The sequence below is a fragment of the Eurypyga helias genome, unplaced genomic scaffold (genome assembly GCF_000690775.1).
Source record: "Eurypyga helias isolate BGI_N326 unplaced genomic scaffold, ASM69077v1 scaffold26242, whole genome shotgun sequence".
In the NCBI taxonomy this organism is placed as follows: domain Eukaryota; kingdom Metazoa; phylum Chordata; class Aves; order Eurypygiformes; family Eurypygidae; genus Eurypyga; species Eurypyga helias.
The window spans coordinates 4,284-11,323 of NW_010238241.1; the positions used below are offsets into that span (position 1 = coordinate 4,284).

At 47.4% G+C, this 7,040-nt stretch overlaps 1 long non-coding RNA gene across 1 annotated transcript in view; it reads left to right on the plus strand.

The window, feature by feature from the left end:
* The first annotated feature begins 981 nt into the window (after positions 1-981).
* LOC104506741 overlaps positions 982-7,040 on the plus strand; it is a 6,433-nt gene continuing 374 nt past the window's right edge. Inside the window, exons 1-4 of the long non-coding RNA XR_727862.1 lie at positions 982-1,044; positions 2,955-2,988; positions 3,388-3,584; positions 4,476-4,612. This is a non-coding gene — a long non-coding RNA (uncharacterized LOC104506741). The remainder of the gene's footprint in view (positions 1,045-2,954; positions 2,989-3,387; positions 3,585-4,475; positions 4,613-7,040) is intronic.

Below are 7,040 nucleotides of genomic sequence, written 5' to 3' on the forward strand. Positions count from 1 at the left end.
ACGAAGTGCCATCCCTTCTCCCTTTCTTTACTCTTTTCTTGTGTGGCAGACCTGTGTACCTTGGGGAGAAGCCATTCCAAGGTTTGCTCCCAAAACACAGGGGGTGAAGCTCATGTATCGAATGGTGTGATTCAAACCTATTTTAGTTGAGAAAAGGGACATTACTGCAAAATGGCTCCATCATGCTCCTTACTTGTCTGCACTTGCAGAGACCCAGACTGGATTTGGTCAAACCTGGTCAAGTTACCGTGCTCATTTGTGCCCCTGACTAGGTGGGGATAACTCTCTTGAGTCTTCCTTGGGCACTGCCCACCCCGGTTTAAAAAACTGCAGGATGAGTCCCTGTCCCCTCTCTGAAGAAGCGTTCCCAGGCCTCTGCTGCTCTGGCCTGCTGATGTTCAGGACAAAATGCTTAGATCCATTGCTGTTCTTTTATGTGGACCATGGTAAGCAATTCCATCTCCTTCCCTTGCATCTCAGTGATACACCTCCAGACACCTGACATAGGTTACTTTTTTTTCAGATGCCCTGTGTTAAACCAGTTTAAATCTGTCCCAGATAAACAGTGGTCAGAATTTTTTATCCTGCAAGGGTCCCAGCATAAATTCCTGAAATTCCAGTGCAGGGGAAATGTGATTTTGAGGTTTTTTGGTCCCTATCTTAGAAGGCAATCAGGGTCACAGTTGGTTCCCATTGCTTTATTTACTGGCAGTCTAAGTAGGGAGCTGAAATTGGAGTAATTCTTTACCCCTGTATCCTAAGAGTGGCTTGTGAGAAAAAGCAGATCCTTGGTAGTAACCTGCTTGCCATCCTGTGTCTGCTGTGGGGATAAATCACAGACTTCAGTGTTCAGGGCATCTGGTCTGGAACATTTTGTTAGTAGTAAATTCAGGCACACACAAAATACCGTGCTACTTAATTGCCAGCAAGACCTATAATGACTCATTTTGTGTTGATTTTTTTTTTCCCTTCTTCCTCTGCAGCGACTATAATGGAGAGACAGAAGAGGAAACAAGAAATTGAGAAAGGACTTCAGTTCATTCAGTAAGTGGACGACCTCAGTGTTTCCTGAGGCTCTGGAGGCGTTTGTCTTTGTATCAAGGATTGCAGGGACTCAGTTCTTCCTATTCACTGCTTTTGAGCTGCTGCGTAGGAAGGAGGTACTGGCCCTGAGGATTTTCACCGTGGTTGTTCAGGGTGCTTCTTGTCCTGCCGTCACTCTAGGCCTGGAATCGTATCATTTTAATTTCCTGGGGTTTGCACTCCACTGCAGTTCCAGGATGATCGTTACGGTCAGCGTAATGCAAACAGTGCTTGGACCTTCTACTTTATCTTCGGTGTGAAGGTCTCAAAGTGCTCTCTCAACAAGGTCATCCCACCTTTCTGCAGAAGAGAGGTATTGTGTCTCTTTTGTGGGTGGGGAAAGCAGGGTACATGACTTGCCAGGTGCCCTGTATAGTGCTTGTAGCAGAAATAGATGGCTTGGGCTCTTTTACAGTTGCCAGCCTGGTAGGTGCCTCAGGTCACTCTTCTGTGGATATCATGTGGCCTTCCACAGCTTGAGGTGGTTGCTCATGTAATAGCTGCAAGTCCAAGGGCTTGCTTATCAAGTACAGTCATGTTTTTTCCCTCCAGTGTTTGAGTTAGCAAAGGCCTCAGTCTCAGGTCTGGGTTCCATAGTGAGTAAGGAAGCAGTGAGATGGTAATCAGATTGGTTTGGGGTTTTTTTTAAGGTCTGCTTTGAGTCCTGACATTATGACGTTCGGAATCTATGCATCTACAACAGGAAAAAAAGCGCCAAACCTTCCATGTTGCATATTTATATCCTGTAGCATGTCAATTATATTTTCACCCCAAACTGAGACTAAGTGGTGCTGATAACCCGGTTTCAGAGAGGCAGTGGTGAGGTTTATTTTTCGGGAAGAAATAATTTAGAAGTACGGGGTGTTGTTTGTGCTTCGGGAGCTTATCTTAAACTCCGAACCACGGGCAGCGTCATTTGTCGTCTTGTTTTGGTGTGAAAGAGGGGTAGTCTGATTTTGTAAGCAGCGTGAATGTTTCTTACAAAGCCAAGGCATTTCCTGTAGTTAATTTTGAGGAGCAGATGATGATTTGATTCGATGAAATCTGAAAGAAAGTGTATTCTCTGACCAGTAAGATTGTGCGTACGATGTTGTATTTCAGAGGCGAGGAGGGCCATGAAAGGTGCTAAGGATTTCTCCAGAGCCTACTCTTTTCTCTTTGAAGAGAAAAAATAAATGCATGTGGACCAAACCCGTCTGACCTGGCTGGTCTGACTTGGAGAACAGAACCTTTCATCCAGGTCTCAGTGCTGCTGTGGGGTAGGCGTTCTCCACACGAGAGCTGCCAGTTTTGTGCCACAGCCTGGCAGCCTTGGCCAAGGCAGCTGGAGTTAAATGGCCTCCCAAACCTGCATTTTCTCCTTGGCTTCTGTGGTGTGTGGCTAGGTTAGCACAGAGAAAACTGATTGCATTTATCACTGTATGTCTTTGGTCGCACAGAGGATTTGGGGAGGTCTTGGAGTGCCAGTCTGGTGCCTCTCGTTAGAGCCAGATGCACTTAAAATGCGCTTGTATCCTCCATGGCAATCTCTCATGGGACTTCCTGAAAGATGAGGGTTTTTTTAGGTGGCTGGCTGAAGGCACATTACAGACGATTGTGCATGCGCAGAAAATGGCTGGGAATGTTTCCTCTAGTCTCAAATCCCTTTAGGACCTGACCATTTCTTGACAACGCTGTGGCCATCACTGAGCACAAGGGCTCCCTAATTGTGTTCTCTTTGCCTCAGCTGCCTTTAAAGTGATAAATCGCTCAGCATCTCACCAAGATCATAAACACAGAACCAGAAAGATGGTTTCTTCATCAGACAAAAACCTGTGTTTGTATGGATGCCTGCTTCATGAGAATTTTGGTTTGTTTTTTTTTTTTTTCAGGTCCACATTACCCCTAAGCCAAGAAGATTATGAGGTAATGAAGAGTTTGTTTTCTGAAGTTGGGAAGTCTTCAGTTAGCAGGATTTGTTCTGTTGCACAGCCATTAGTTTACATACCAGTCGTGGAGAGCATGGGATGGTCTGTTACAGTTTGTCTGTATCTTAAAACTTTAATGTCCTGACAGTGACAGCTCTGGGGAAAGGGAGAAGACACTTGAGTGCTCAAGAAGAAAGGAGCTTTGGCTGGATTATTCTCCTCTACCAGAAGACTGATGTTTTACAGAAGGGTGGGGAGGCAGGAGGATCTTGGTGGGCAGGAAGCTTGCTAAAAGATATACGGAAAGGAATGGGAAATTGGGTTTTCCCAATTCTCTCATGATTATTTTTTCAATATTTCTGAATATCCACTTCAGTCTATTTGCTCTTAAAAAAAGCCTTTTTGCAGAAGCTGGTGAGAAACCTGTTTGCAGAGGGCAATGATTTGTTTCGAGAGAAGGATTTCAAGCTTTCGCTGGTGCAGTATGTGGAAGGGCTGAATGTGGCAGACTACGCAGCCTCTGACGAGGTGACCATCCCAAAGGAGCTTCTGTGCAAGCTGCACGTCAACCGCGCTGCCTGCTACTTCGCCATGGTGAGCGCCGTCCCCGGGGGCCCAGGGAGGACGTCGTGGCTGCGGTGCTGTGCATTTGGGAAAGATGGCAAGGGGGATTTCAATTGATTCTTTCCGCACACTTCTCCAGCACCGGAGGAGATGATGACAGACAGAAAACTCTGACCTCCCCCCACTATTGCACTGTGTCTTGTGAGACCAGGTGAAGGGTGTGAAGGAGAGGGGGACAGGCCTAAGGTGCTGAGAATGCAATTCTGGTCCACGTTGGTGAGGAATTAGTTCCATCTGGAGACTGGAAAGAGCCAGTGCCTTCCAGTGCTGACTGAGTATTTCTTGGGAATACTGTTTGAGTATTGCTCTGGAGGCTCCTTCCTCCTCCAGCGAGGTGCTGGAAGACAGTGAGAAGGCTTTGAATCTTGATGGAACTTTCAGCACACGCCTGGAAAAGGGTTCTGCAATACTCAGGCTCTGAAAGGCTGCGTGCTTCCATTTTTCTAAGGAATCTAACAGCTTTCCTTTGTGGCACAGCTCCAGAGCAGGTCCATCCTGTTCGTTGAGAGTCTGAGTCCATGAAAAAAATTAGCAAGCAGTCACATAATTAAAGACTGTCAGATGTCACATGCCCAGGGTAGAGGGGGAGACAAGATAAGGTTGCTCAAGCAGCCTTAATTCTGGCATTCGCTGACTTTGAAGTGTTCTGAGTTTTGCAAGGCTTAACAAAATGTTCTATTAACTCTGAGTTTGGTGTGTTTGTATGCTGGTCTGTGTATGAGGTAACATGTATTTCCAACTGCCTTTTATAGGCCTGTTTTCTGCTGAGAGATAAACCAGAATTCATTCCCTTGCATTCACACAGCAGGAGGGGTTAGTCTGCTGTGCCTCAGCTGACTCGAGGTGGTCTTTTCCATGCAGGGATTGTATGAGAAGGCACTGGAAGACAGCGAGAAGGCTTTAAGTCTGGACACGGAGAACATCCGAGCGCAAATGAACTGGGAAGACACAAAGAAGCATACGAGTGCAATAGCCGATGCTTGCTGTCCCTCCCACATGTAAGTTTTTGAGATGCAACTTACTTTGATTTGTGTGGCTCACCACCTTCCTCCTCCATAACGTGATTAGTGTGCGGCCAGGAGATAAGTGGACGAGGAAGCTTGGCTGTTCCTGGGAACACGCTTGTGCCCAGAAATTGTGCCTGTCTGACTCGAAGAAGATGCATGACCTCATGCGTTTCCTCGGTCCAAGTCACCCTCCACAGACAGTGCCAGCCAGAGACACTGGTTAGTGACAGCAGGTTTAGTGGCCTATTTGCGAAGACCAAACCCCTACCCTAACAAAATGTGACCTGAGGCCATGCGTTTGTTTTAATTAGCTGGTTTTATATGTCTGATGGGAGTAACTAGGAGCATGGGACAAATGGGAACTGGAGCACTGGAAGGAAAGCATGTATACTTCTCCTGTTTTAGATGAATATGTCTCACATCTTACTTACTGATTGCTGAGGCAAGCTGGTGAAGCTTTTTGTTTCTTGTTGGACATGCAAAAGTGTCCTTAATGTCACGTCATAGCTAGTTTTGTGTTCACAGGTGTGTAAACTCTTGCATTCAGAGGGGACTATCTGCATATGCTAGGCCCTAGATATTTGTCTGACAGTGCTTTTGCTGAGTGTCTTTTTAGGCCAGATATTGAAGAGGAAACTAGACTGTGATCAGATAGATTCTAGTGAGCACTTGCAGCTTTCCTTGCTGTCACAGCCAAGAACTTTGTTGTCCAAGCAGAGCATGCATTAAAACTTCTGGTGATGGAGGATCTGCCACTCCACTGACTCTCTGTCTAGCAGCGTTAACTTGTTTGCAAGTATCTGCAAGGGTGCAGATACTCAGTGCTGATAGTTTGCAGGGGTTCCCAGCATAGTGGGGTTGATACTCCTCTGTGGTATGCTTTTTTGGGATGGCATGGGGTATTTTAGGCTGTTGGAGGAAAGCATGTTGCATGTCCTTGTTGAGTATCCCCTCATTTAGGTGGGAGGTCGTACATGCCTGAGGGTGGCATTTAGCTGAGGGAATGGAAGGCTAAAGTAAGGGAAGGCTTTGTCATCTTGGGGGTGACAAAGAGCAAATAACCCCCAAACCTCAGGCCTGCTGACAAAAAGGACAATAATTAAAGGCATGTTGTTGGGAAGTGGCGGCAGTCTAGAGAGAAAGACATTCTTGATCTTGCTCGGGAATCGAGAAGACATCTCGGAGTTACGTTGGCATGTGGAGCTGGATAAACTGCGTAGGTATGAGATCACTGACTAAGAAATTATGTCCGAGGTCTTTCTGGTGAGTTTTCCACAGGCAGTAAGAAAGTGTCAGGCTTCAGAAGGCATCTGTGAGAGCGTTAGGGAAGGCAGAATCACCCAAGGCAAACAGAGCAGTGAAAACATGATTGTTGTTAGGGAGATCTGAGAGGTGGAGGAGAGTGAGGAGGGAGCAGTGACCCTGAGACTGGACCAAGAAGAGGTCTCTGGAGGGTGCCTCTTCAGGAGAGGGTACATCCTGGAGGGCTGTAAGATGGAGGGAGAAGAGGGAAAAGGACAAGATGGATTTTGTCTTCACTAAGTTCAGAGAGGATGGTGACAAGACCATTGTTGAGGGTGTGGGGGAGCAAGGACAGTCAAGAAGTGGCACTCTGGATTGAGAAGTTACTGATGCCGTGCACTGGAAGAACCAGAGGCTAGCGAGTGTTTGAAAGGGAAAGCAGGAACCTGCAGGGAGGAGGGGGTTGGAAAGACCAGTGTGGCAAGTAGAGAGAAAGAGAGCAAGCTTCCAAGGTTGGAGGCGAGGGGGGAGATGTTGGGACATGAAGGAGGGATGTCGCAGTAGGTTGGGCAGGTATTTTTTATGTTGTTGAAGAAGCTGTTAAAGTACTCCAGCGTTTTCGCAAACAGAGAGGAAAGCAAAAGGAGAGAGTTGCTGGTGGTAAATAAGTGGAGAAGGTTGTGGCAGGTTGTTAGTCCAGGCAGAACTGGAGAGGATGGAGCAGGGAATGGAGTGGGGCCTGGAAGTTTGTCTACAGCCCACGGCAGTGTGTGAGCAGGCCTGGGCAGTGAGCAGGGAGGATGGTTAATGGCACACAGCAGGGAAAGCAGAAGGATCTGCTTGACTAAGCTGAGGCTGTTGAAGCAGAGCTAGAGACAGTGAAAATCCCTTGTAGCTAGTAAGTTGGAAACTGAGACTTTGTTTCAGCTTTAGAAACAAACAAGCAAGCAAACCAGGCTGGTGAGTACTGTCCGCGTATCAAGCCTGCCCTTAGCTCTGTGGCTGGCGGAGGGGAAGGTACACAGGCTGCGCATGCAGGAAGGCATGCGGCCTCCTTCTTCCCGGACACCGGGACCCTGTGGGAGCTGTATCAGTCCCCAGCCTCAGCAGCGTCTTCGGCCCTCGTCCGCAGGACTCGTGAACCCTGCTTTCGGAGAGTGGGTGCTTGCTTGGAAGC